Genomic DNA, 10,838 nt, shown 5'->3' with positions numbered 1-10,838 from the left:
TAACTCTGGTGCCGTGTCACATAGAGAAATTTTTTGATCTTTGCAACCATAGTAAAACAAAGACTTCTATTTTTGATATTTATTTTATATATTTAAATGCCATTTAACAAAGAAAAATCAACCAAAAAAATGAGTTTGCGTGTCACCTCTGACACGTGTGTCATAGGTTCGCCGTCACTGATCTAAGCCATGCATGTAGGGAGGCTGAGCCATGAGGACAGTGTAGATTGTATCGTGGTCAGGGCTGTGTTTTGTTTTTTAAAATATACTTTTAAACATTTATTGATTTTAGAGAGAAGAAGGGGGGGGAGAGGGAGTTGCTGTTTATGCATTCATTGGTCATTGGTTGATTCTTGCATGTCCCCTGATTAGGAATGAGCCTGCCACCTGGGCGCATCAGGACGAGGCTCCAACCAACTGTGCCTCCGGCCAGGCCAGGGCGTGTTTTCCAGGCCTCGTCTCCGTCAGCCCGCCTGACCCTGGGGTGCCGGTAGGAAGCACTTGCTCCTTCATTGTGTGTGATCACAGGACAGAGGCATCTCCGCCCTGTCGCCCAGCTCGCAGGTGACCAGGGGAGGCGTCAGACTGCACTGGAAGCAGTCACCCTGCCTTTCCCAGTGCGCAAGCGGAGGCCCCGGCCGGTGAACTCCCAGGGACTCGGGGTGCAGCAGAGCCCTGTCAGAGTCGGTTAGGCCTGGTCCCCGCTCCCCCAGGGACAAGTCGGCGAGGAGAAGATGAAGGGGGCACAGTGCATAGTAAACCGGTCCTGCAGGGGGTGGGGGTGGGGGTGTCTCCAGGGCCTGTCCCACAATCCCCCTGTCCCCTGCCCAGGCTCACCCTGGAAGTATGTGGCCCCTCCTCCAGCTCTACCTGAAGTGTTTTACAAGCAGGTCCGCCTCCTGCCCCCCCTCCCCCCCCCCCCCCCGCTGCCCCTCAGCTGGGGAATCACGTGATTGGCTGTCCAGGTCCCCCTCCCTCCTCCTGGGAAGACCAAGGACAGGAGCGTTTTGTGCGCCCTCTTGGCTGGGCCTGCACGGGACCCTTGGGGTGGTTTGTTGTCACACAGGGGGGCAGATGCCCCCCAAGCCTCCCGCCTGGCGTGGGAGAGTGAGGGGAGGAAGGAGGGGCCCCGCTGAGCAGGGGGCGGGGTTTCTCTAATCCCTGGGCCGAGCCCCGCCTTTGGGGAGAATGATCTCTACTCGTTTCTTTTCTTCCGTTCTCTCTTCCGTGCTGTCATTTTAAGTTGACGTTGTAACCTCGGGCCAAGTGCCGCCGGGAGGGCCTTTATCCTTATCTTTTTGGTCTGTTCCGGGAGGGTGTAAACGGTGTCACCCTGAAAGTTTAATTTGGATGCGATGACGCCAGAGAGAAGACTAGTCGGTTACCTTTCCTCTGAGCTTTAAGAATTTCTGGGGTTCCCCCCCCTTCCTAAAGGCAAGGAGGAGGAGGAGGAGGTGGAGGTGGAGGTGGAGGTGGAGGAGGAGGAGGAGGAGAGGGAGGGGGAGGAGGAGGAGGAGAGGGAGGGGGAGGGGGAGGAGGAGGAGGAGGAAGAGGAGGAGGAGAGGGAGGGGGAGGGGGAGGAGGAAGAGGAGGAGGAGGAGGAGGAGGAGGAGGAGGAGGAAGTATGTGCCTGTGTTTCCACTTTAATGAAAAGGGAAAGGAAAGGGCAGTCTGGTGTTCTGTTGAGAAGCAGGCTTCTTGGTCGGCCCCCTCACCCCTCCAAGCACCTGGCTGGGTTTCCAGTGCCTTCAGCTTCAGACCCAAATCCTGCGCGCTCTTCCGCGGCAGGAACACGCAAGGCGTCCACGCGGGCAGGATAGGAAGCAGTTTTATTTTTCTAAATCGAAGAAACCTTTAGTTGCATCAGGTGGAAGCAATTTTTTCCTGCAAATGCAGCCCGCTGGTCCTGTTTTGCGCGGGGAGCCTGGCGGCTGTCTGCGTGAGCGGAGACGTTGCCTGCGCTGGGAGAACAGGAGTGTGGGGGGCGGGGAGGGCTGGGAGGGCGGTATGTGATGCAAGTTACTAATCCTCTCTGTGCTCTTTCCAGCCTGGATTGTTCTTTTTCTTCCCAGGGAGCACCTCGCCAGGCATGTCGGACCTCACCCCGCCCTCCCCGTCCCGGATGCCCCCAGGAGCAAGGCCCTGCGCCCGCCCGCCCCGCTGGCTGGGGCTCCCCCAGGTGAATGGGGGCGGGGAGGGCGGGAGGAAGCTAGGAGCACACCTTCGCCATAAGCAGAACAGAGAGCTGACCCTAAGCAGGAGGCAGAGGCCCCCAGGCCCAGGGCGGTGGGCGTGGAGGCCCTGAGCTCAACGGCCCAGGACCAGTGCAACCTGGCATTTGGGCCACTTTACGAAATGATTATATAAATTAGAATGACTGGTGCTTTCTTAAAAAAAAACACATGAATCTGATGTAAGCCTTTCGTGGAGGCAGGCAGGTCGGACCTGCAGGGGCAGTGCGGCCGCGGAAGCTGCCGCCCAGTGCGGCCTCTGATTGCCTGCTTATGCTTCCCGCTCTCCCCGCTCCACTGCGTCCTCCTCACAGTTCAGTGCGTGTGTCGGAAAGACGTCGCTTTCTAATCTGCCCTTCCTTCTCCCAGACCCGCTGCTCCAGTGCCCAGAACTATACATTTTTAAAATATATATATATATTTTTATTATTGATTTCAGAGAGGAAAGGAGAGGGAGAGAGAGAGAGAGAAACATCCATGATGAGAGGGCATTATTGACCGGCTGCCTCCTGCACGCCCCCCACTGGGGATGGAGCCCACAACCCCCGCACGTGTCCTGACGGGGAATCTAACCCTGACCTCCTGGTTCATAGGTTGACGCTCAACCGCTGAGCCACGCCGGCCAGGCATCGAGATTTCTTCCGTGGCCCACTGCGGCCCCCGCTGAGCTCTGTGCCCCTGGAAGTTCATGCCCCGGTGGCCTTGATACAAGCCGATGGCTCCCAGCCCTTCCCGGGTTCATGTCTCCATCCCTGGCTTCCTCGCTGCCTCCGTCCGACGCCCCTGGGCGGGCTGATTTATGGCTGCATCAGGGAAAACTTCACCCAGGGCGTGAAATACAGAGCCCCGCGCCTGGGGCGCATCTTCCCCGTTATCGGCCGTGGCAAGTGTGTTTATAACCCTGGCGCCAAATCGAAACCAGGGTGATTTGCGCATCAATCTCCCAGATTAAATCGGGGAGGTGCTCTATTGCGGCTGGAAGGTTTGACCTTCGCGGTGCCTTTGGCGGGTCCGACTCGTGTAAGTCCCCTGGACAGTGACCCAGGACCTGTTGGAAAATGCAGCGATAGTGGCCGGAGCTGGGATTACAGCTGCATCAAAAGGAGAGAGAGAGAGAGAGAGAGAGAGAGAGAGAGAGAGAGAGAGAGAGAGAGACTCGTGAGCACTGGAGGAGAAGGCAGCATGGTCTCGAAGCAACCCAGGTTGCTGGGGCCATTTCTCTTCCTCTTCACTGCACCCCTGAACTCTAGAACATGTAGAAAAACACTGACTCTTGCCCAGCCAGTGTGGCTCAGTGGTCGAGCATTGACGAATGAACCAGGAGGTCAGGGTTTGATTCCCGGTCAGGGCACAGGCCTGAGTTGCAGGCTCGACCCCCAGTGTGGGCCGTGCAGGAGGCAGCCAGTCCATGATTCTCTCTCATCATTGATGTTTCTCTCTCTCCCTTTCTCTTCCTCTCTGAAATCAATAAAGACATATTAGAAAGAAAGGAAGAAAGAAAGAAAGAACAAAACCCCCAAACACTGAATCTTACTAAAGCCGGCCTCAGGTGGGCGTGCCAGGCCTCATCTTGTTTACAATACCCGGAGCGCAGAGTCCTGTGGGTCAGAGAGGTAATGAAGTTGCTAAAATGACTGGGCCTTCACTGGTTTGGCTCAGTGGATAGAGCATCGGCCTGTGGACTGAAGGGCCCTGGGTTCGATTCCGGTCAAGGTCACATGCCTGGGTTGTGGGCTCGATCCCCAGTGGGGGGCGTGCAAGAGGCAGCCGATCAACGATTGTCTCTCATCATTGATGTTTCTCTCTCTCTCTCTCTCTCTCTCTCTCTTCTTTCCTCTCTGAAATCGATAAAAAAACATATATATATATTTTTAAAAAAACGTATAAAATGCCTGGGAGAGCGGCACAGGACGGACATCCGTGGAATTCGTCTCGTCGCCACGCGGACTGGCTCTCCCTGCCGATGGCGCAGATGGTGGGGGGCTTCCCGAAAACCCTGCCTCCTCTGGTCTCTCTCACACCGTCACCCACAGCCTGGAAGGATGCTGGCGGCATTCACAGCGCCCAGCAGGGTTAAAGGTAGTTGGATCGGGTCCGTGGAAATTATAGATTTTTAGATCCCGAAGGCTCCGGCGTGGTGGTCAGAGGGTGTATTTAGGGTAAATGTTTTCAAGTCGGGGTTCTACGCCTATAATCTGAGCCCCTCACCGTATACTTAGCCCGCACGTCTTTGGGAAGTAACCGCCTCTCCTTTGAGTCTGCGCCCTTTCCTCGTCCCGGGAGGGAGGTCCGAGGGCCCCTCAAATGGCCCGGCCTGTGTGGCAAATCCCTTTCAGATATGCTAATGTGCGCGGCTGATTATTAAGATAAATACCTTGTGTTGGAAACTGGAGTTCATTATAATCTATGTAATTAGTCGCTGGTCAGCCTAGGAGTTATAATTTATTGTTCCCTAATTTGCATTTATTATCAAAGATATTTCATTTAAAGGAATTACAAAAAATAACCCGATTCGAGTGGTTATGGAGACGGTGGGCATTTAGCAGACTTCAAAACTCTTTTTTTGTTGTTGTTTTTTTGTTCTTCAAGCTTTTCTAAGCTGTCACGCACAGTTTCAGGCCGTAGCCCACGACATCAGGAGACGACAGTGCCGGCTGATTACAAAGCGAAAACGCCGTTTCCGTGAGAAGAAATGACGCAGGTTTCGCTCCCAGGGTCCCTGGTTGGAGCCCTGGGTGAGCCTGCAGGAGAGGGTGGGCGTGGTGCTGAGGGCGTCTTGTGTGTCCTGTGGGGGTGGGGGTAAAGTATTAGGGGCATTTCCTCCCAGGGAATGATTTCTCTTGGACAGCGACACAGACACAGCTTTGATGCCCAGGCAGGTCCTGGTGCCACTGCATGAAGCAGGTCCCCATGAAACATGAGGCAGGTCTCCATAAAGCATGTCTCCGTGAAGCTCCGCGTGCTTCCCCAACATGCCATTTTCGTGTTCCTGGATCAGATGCCTGTTCTGTTACTACGCGGGGCTCCCTCAGCCACTCGGGGGCCCCCACAATGCCAGGTACGGTGCTGAGCATTGGTGCCAGGATCTCTCTTCATGGCACCCTGACATGGCTGCCCATTTTATGGATGAGTACAGTAAGGCTCAGATACATGCACTCCCCCATGGCCCTTGGTGTATGGCAGCGCTCACAGGGGTGCCTCCAGGTCAAGGGAACCTGCAAGAATTCCCGGGACCCCAGTAGACACGGCCACGTTGGCTCTTGTGACGAGGACTAGCTGTTTCCGTGAGTTTGTAGCAGCGATTCCTCTGCATTCTGGGGTCCTCTGCTGTTTCCAGGCCTCGCTCCCCTGAACGTGAGCTCCCCACACAGTGGCCAGGCGGGCCGAGACTTTACTCTGTTACTCATGCGGGACCAGCACCGTAGCTGCCACATGCTAGACATTCTATAAACATTGTTGAAACACAGAACCTTATCCAGAGCCAGGACGGGATATGGCAGGAGAACGGTGACCTTGGGAACACCATCTCACCCCTGTGGACTTCGTCCCCCGAGCCTGTCAATCAAACCAGCCTGTCAATCAAACCAGCTCTGCTTTGCAGGGCTGGGAAGATGCTCATGGGCCCTCACGGGACTTTTGAAATGTGAGAGCTGCGAGACGGACTGGAACAACGCAAGGAAAGGTAGGCGGTCCTCGCATTGGCGGTAGAAACGACTTCCAGAAAATATGCTGCAATTTGTTTTCTCTCTTAGAAATTTAAAAACACCTTCCAAACCAACTCTTGGACGCAGATGTCAAAACTGACATCGTAAACTACTTATAAGTTCATGGCACCGCGTACCAGGACCTAGGGGCTGGGTCCAAATGAGTAGAGAACCATCTGTAGCCACAATGGGCTTATGAAAACGGAAGATGGAAAATGCACTTTCTGAACATTCAACTGAAGGAGCTGAAAACAAACGCTATTGCCAATACCAACATTCACATGGGTGAGCGCACACGCATGCACACACACAGAAAACAACATTTAAAAAAATATATATTTTTTATTTCAGAGAGGAAGGGAGAGAGAGAGAGAGAAACATCAATGATGAGAGAGAATCATTGACCGGCTGCCTCCTCCACGCCCCTCCACTGGGGATCAAGCCCACAACCTGGGCATGTGCCCTGACCGGGAATCGAACCCTGACCTCCTGGTTCATAGGTCAATTCTTAACCCCTGACCCACTCCAGCCAGGCAAGAGAACAATTTCCAAGTGCATTTTTTCCCCCATAGGAAAGTCTAAGATAGTGAGATAGTGAGATATATCTGTACCAGGAGATTGTCTAATAGCGATCGCCGGTTCATGCATTTTCCACTGACGGGTAATGTGTAATGTGCATTGGCCTGTGCAGAGCATGAAGCTCTCCAAGGGTGTGGTCATTCTCGAGCAGCCAATCATGCTTTGCTTTGTCTAGGCCATTTTGGGGAACATGCCCGTGGGAGAAGAAGAAGGGGATGGCGGAGAGGGCGGAGGGCGCACCCTTGACAGCGTGAAGAAGCAGTTTGCACCGTATGGTGTCGGCACAGAGGAGGGCATCAGGGAGACCTGGGGCAAGAAGGCCCCTCAGTCGGCGGCCGGCATTTCCAGGGCCAGAGGGAGCTTCGGGGGAAGGAGTGCCGCGTCCTTTCTGCTGCTACTTGATAGTTGGTGTGATGACTCATCGGAGGCCAGATTCTCGGCTCCCCAGGGCCTCTTCCAAACAGGATGCTGGAGACGGAAGACCAGTGGCAAGTCCTGTCTGGGGGACGGCGCAGAAGGTCTCAAACACGACGTCTTCATGTGGGACCCGACTCTGGCGCCTGCTCACAACAGCCCCTTAGAGAGTGGGGGTCACCCCCCCCCCCATGTCCTTGACACTCTCAGGACGGTGCGCATACCCCACCTCCTGCGAAGGCGGAGGCATGAGGAAACGGGTAGCTTCCCAAGCCAAACTCTTCTCTTTCGTGGGGCTGCTGGACCACACCCACCAAGGACGAGTGTCAGGGGCCCTGGGGTGCCTGCGAGTCTCCCTCTGCATTAGACACACCCCGGGGTGCTGGCATCTTTAACCTTATGTGTCCAACACGCTCTCCACCGAGCATGTTGTTCAGCCTCTGGAAACTTTGCTTGTGGTTTGTGTCTTTGATCCGTAACATGGGTAACATGGCAGTGTTTGCCCGTCTTAGGGTGTGCAGGCTGCTATGACAAAAGAGCCCAGACCCGCTGGCTTAGAAACAACAGGCATTTATTTCTCCCAGTTCTGGAGGCTGAAAATCCAAGATTGGACACCAGCAGGGTCGGCTGAAGGCCGTCTTCCGGTGACTAGATTTCTTGTATCCTTATGTGGTGGAAGGGGGTAGAGGGAGGGAAGGGAGCTCTCTGGAGTCTCTTGCATAAGGGCACTAATCCCAGCCATGAGAGCCCCACCCTCAGGACCTAATCACCTCCCTGTGGCCCCACCCATCTTCTAATATTACCAGCTTGGGGGTTAGGATTTCAACAAGTGAATTTGGAGAAGACACAAGCATTCAGACCCTAGCACTGGCTCTGGTAAGTTTTCCATGAGGAAATTGTGTAAAACATTCAGATTCATGCCTGCTGTATGCCAAAACTCACACTAACTGGTAGCTCTACCTGCCAGGGTTCTCATTTGCAAAACAGGATCAACAATACCCATCCCATCCTATGTGGGAAGGGAGTTTAAATCTATAAGGTTGAGTCCTGTGAAATAGTCAATATATTTTTTTAAAAAATCTATCTTTATTGATTTCAGAGAGGAAGGGAGAGAGAGAGACAGAAACATCAGTGATGAGAGAGAATCATGGATCGGCTGCCTCCTGCATGCCCCCTACTGGGGATCCAGCTTGGAACCTGGGTCTGTGCCCTGACCAGGAATCGTACTGTGACCCCCTGGTTCATAGGTCGAGGCTCAACCACTGAGCCATGATGCCCGGGCAATAGTCACTATTTGATTACTTTTAACTAAACAGCAATCTCGTGTGGGTCAGTCGGATGAAACGTGGCCTGTCCGTTCACAGCTGTGGAGACTCATAACTAACTGTAAATGGGACTGTTACTTTATTCCCTCTCCGCTCCCCAGCTCCCTGGTGCAGGCACACCTCAGAGAAGCGACAAGATGGAATTAGGGCCTTTTTCTCTCTCTCTGTTTCACTTTCTACTCTCTCCTCCCTCTCCCCGCCAACTTGCCCATACCCCTCTGTCACAGAGTGCAGTAGGGGCAAGCTTTGTGAATCAGACATAGCCCATAGAAGAGAGTAGGCTTGCTATTTTCTGGGTTAAGTTGTTAATTGATTTGATAATTGCCTGGGAGACACACACAAGGCAGACACATACGCAAAACCAATGTCAGGCCACACACTCTCCCTTGACAGTGAGATGAAGATGTCTGAGTTATTGGGACTCCGATGTCACCTGGAAGAATAAGAGGAGGAACCAGGGGAAGAAAGAGGGGAGTGGAGCCAGCGTGGGAGGTGGGGCAGGGGCAGCAGGGGGGGGGGGGGGGGCGCGCAGGGAGAGGCAGGCCATCCCTCTTGGTTATCAAGCGAAATGACTCCCCAAATATGACAATAAATCACCATGGGAATCAATCCGACGGGAGGCCACTGCTCCACGCTGATAATGCATCAATCAATATTTAATGTTTACACTTTAATTAATCCCCACACCGGAAGCCTGCGCTCAGTGACAAAAACAAAGAGACAAGAAATAAAACACCTTTCGTATCAAGGAGCGGCGAGAGCCCTGCCCATCTGGTGGCTTTGGTTGGGCCTGATGTGTGGATCACCTTGGGCCCCTGGCGGCCTCCCAGTCACATCTGGATGCAGAGCGGTGGTGGGGGAGGGGCCGAGAGGTGTCCGCATCTGGCGGGGGAGATGGTGACATCCTAGGAACTGCTCTGCAGAGCATGGATCCCAGAGAAGGCAGAACAAGGCTGGAGCGAATATTGGATTCTGAACGTGGGTGACATCTTCCCCCCAGAAAAGACTGCTGCCTGCAGAGCCTGGTCTATAACTCTGGGCCATTTTTGCGCCCCCCCCTTTGTTTTTGTTGTTTATTAATTTATTTTTGTTACTCCTCACCTGAGGCTATTTTTTCATTGTTTGTTGTTGTTGTTTGCAGTGGGGAGAATGGAAGAGAGAAAGACAGAGAGGAACATCAGTGTGAGAGAAACACATCGCTGGGCTGCCTCCTGCACATGCCACGACCAGGTCCCAGGCCTGGGAGGAGCCTGCAACCGCGGTAGGTGCCCTGGGCCAGAATCGAACCCAGGACCCTTTGGTGCACAGGCCAACGCTCTATCCACTGAGCCAAACTGGCCAGGGCCCCCTCTGTGTTGAAGAGTCCAAGTGTTGTCTTGGACACACGGGTCTCGGGCCTGGTCTCTAACATCCACGGCCCATCAGCATGTTGTCCAGCCTCTGCCCTTCCTCTTCCCAAGCCCTGAAAACACCCCCACACCCCCCACCAATTCCAGTCCGTGCACAGCTGCATGCGGACCCCCACACCCCCCACCAATTCCAGTCCGTGCACAGCTGCACGCGGACCCCCACACCCCCCACCAATTCCAGTCCGTGCACAGCTGCACGTGGACCCCCACACCCCCACCAATTCCAGTCCGTGCACAGCTGCATGCGGACCCCCACACCCCCACCAATTCCAGTCCGTGCACAGCTACATGCAGACCCCCACACCCCCCACCAATTCCAGTCCGTGCACAGCTGCACGTGGAGCTACCAGAGCGGTGGTTGACCAGTTGGCTGCCTACTACATTTTGTAGACGTTTCAAAGGAGCAGATATTCCGGGGGGCGTTGCAGATTTCTTTTGATATTTTCGAGCCAGTGCCGTAGGTTTTGGGTCTCACCATTTTGCAGGTCTTGCAAGGCTCTGAGGCTGTAAACACAGGGAAATCGGTTTCTAGGTGAGAAACGGGCTCTGTGGGCAACGCTGGATTTTGACCCTCAAAAATTGCTAAGCTGCCCGGCCGCCATGGCTCAGTGGTTGAGCCTCGACCTCTGAACCAGGAGGTCAGGGTTCGATTCCCAGTCAGGGCACAGGCCCGGGCTGCAGGCTTGATCCCCAGTGTGGGGCGTGCAGAAAGCAGCTGATCCATGATTCTCTCTCATCATTGAGGTTTCTCTCTCTCTCCCTCTCCCTCTCTGAAATCAATAAAAAATATTTTTTTAAAAATTGCTAAGCTTTGCCTTTTTTGGAGTATGGCAGTGAGGTAAGGATAATAGAAGGAAAAAGGCGGGGAGCCTTGGGTGGGGTGGCCCCAGAAGTAGGTGCTACGATAAGAAGTTGAGAGGAAGTGGCTTATATAGGAGGTGAGGCCGGAAGGGACAGGTGGCCCTCCAAAGGGGAGCTTGTCAGTGTGGGGACATGGGACTCAGCAGAAGACTCGATTCGGAGTGAAGTCTCCTGAAGGCATGGAAGCCGTGTTTATCCACCAGCTCTCGCTCTGCTGTTATTCGAGGGCTGCGATTTCGGGCTGAAATGTTGTAAAGGGGTCTATGAAGGTGAGGCCACTGTTTCATTATGTATGTTCGCTCTAGATAACCTGTC

At 54.1% G+C, this 10,838-nt stretch overlaps 1 long non-coding RNA gene across 2 annotated transcripts; it reads left to right on the top strand.

The window, feature by feature from the left end:
• The first annotated feature begins 370 nt into the window (after positions 1 to 370).
• Positions 371 to 10,409, top strand: LOC132217604 (uncharacterized). 2 transcript variants are annotated; one of them, XR_009448923.1, is made up of 4 exons: positions 371 to 490; positions 2,073 to 2,179; positions 4,141 to 4,310; positions 6,690 to 10,408. It is a non-coding gene; the product is annotated as an uncharacterized LOC132217604 (long non-coding RNA). The 2 variants fall into 2 exon arrangements; XR_009448922.1 differs by having other exon boundaries at positions 2,073 to 4,310; positions 6,690 to 10,409.
• Positions 10,410 to 10,838: the final 429 nt, after the last annotated feature.

This window comes from Myotis daubentonii, chromosome 15, assembly GCF_963259705.1.
Source record: "Myotis daubentonii chromosome 15, mMyoDau2.1, whole genome shotgun sequence".
Lineage (NCBI taxonomy): Eukaryota > Metazoa > Chordata > Mammalia > Chiroptera > Vespertilionidae > Myotis > Myotis daubentonii.
The sequence above is the reverse complement of the archived record's forward strand: the minus strand, read 5'-3'. Positions and strand labels throughout refer to the sequence as shown.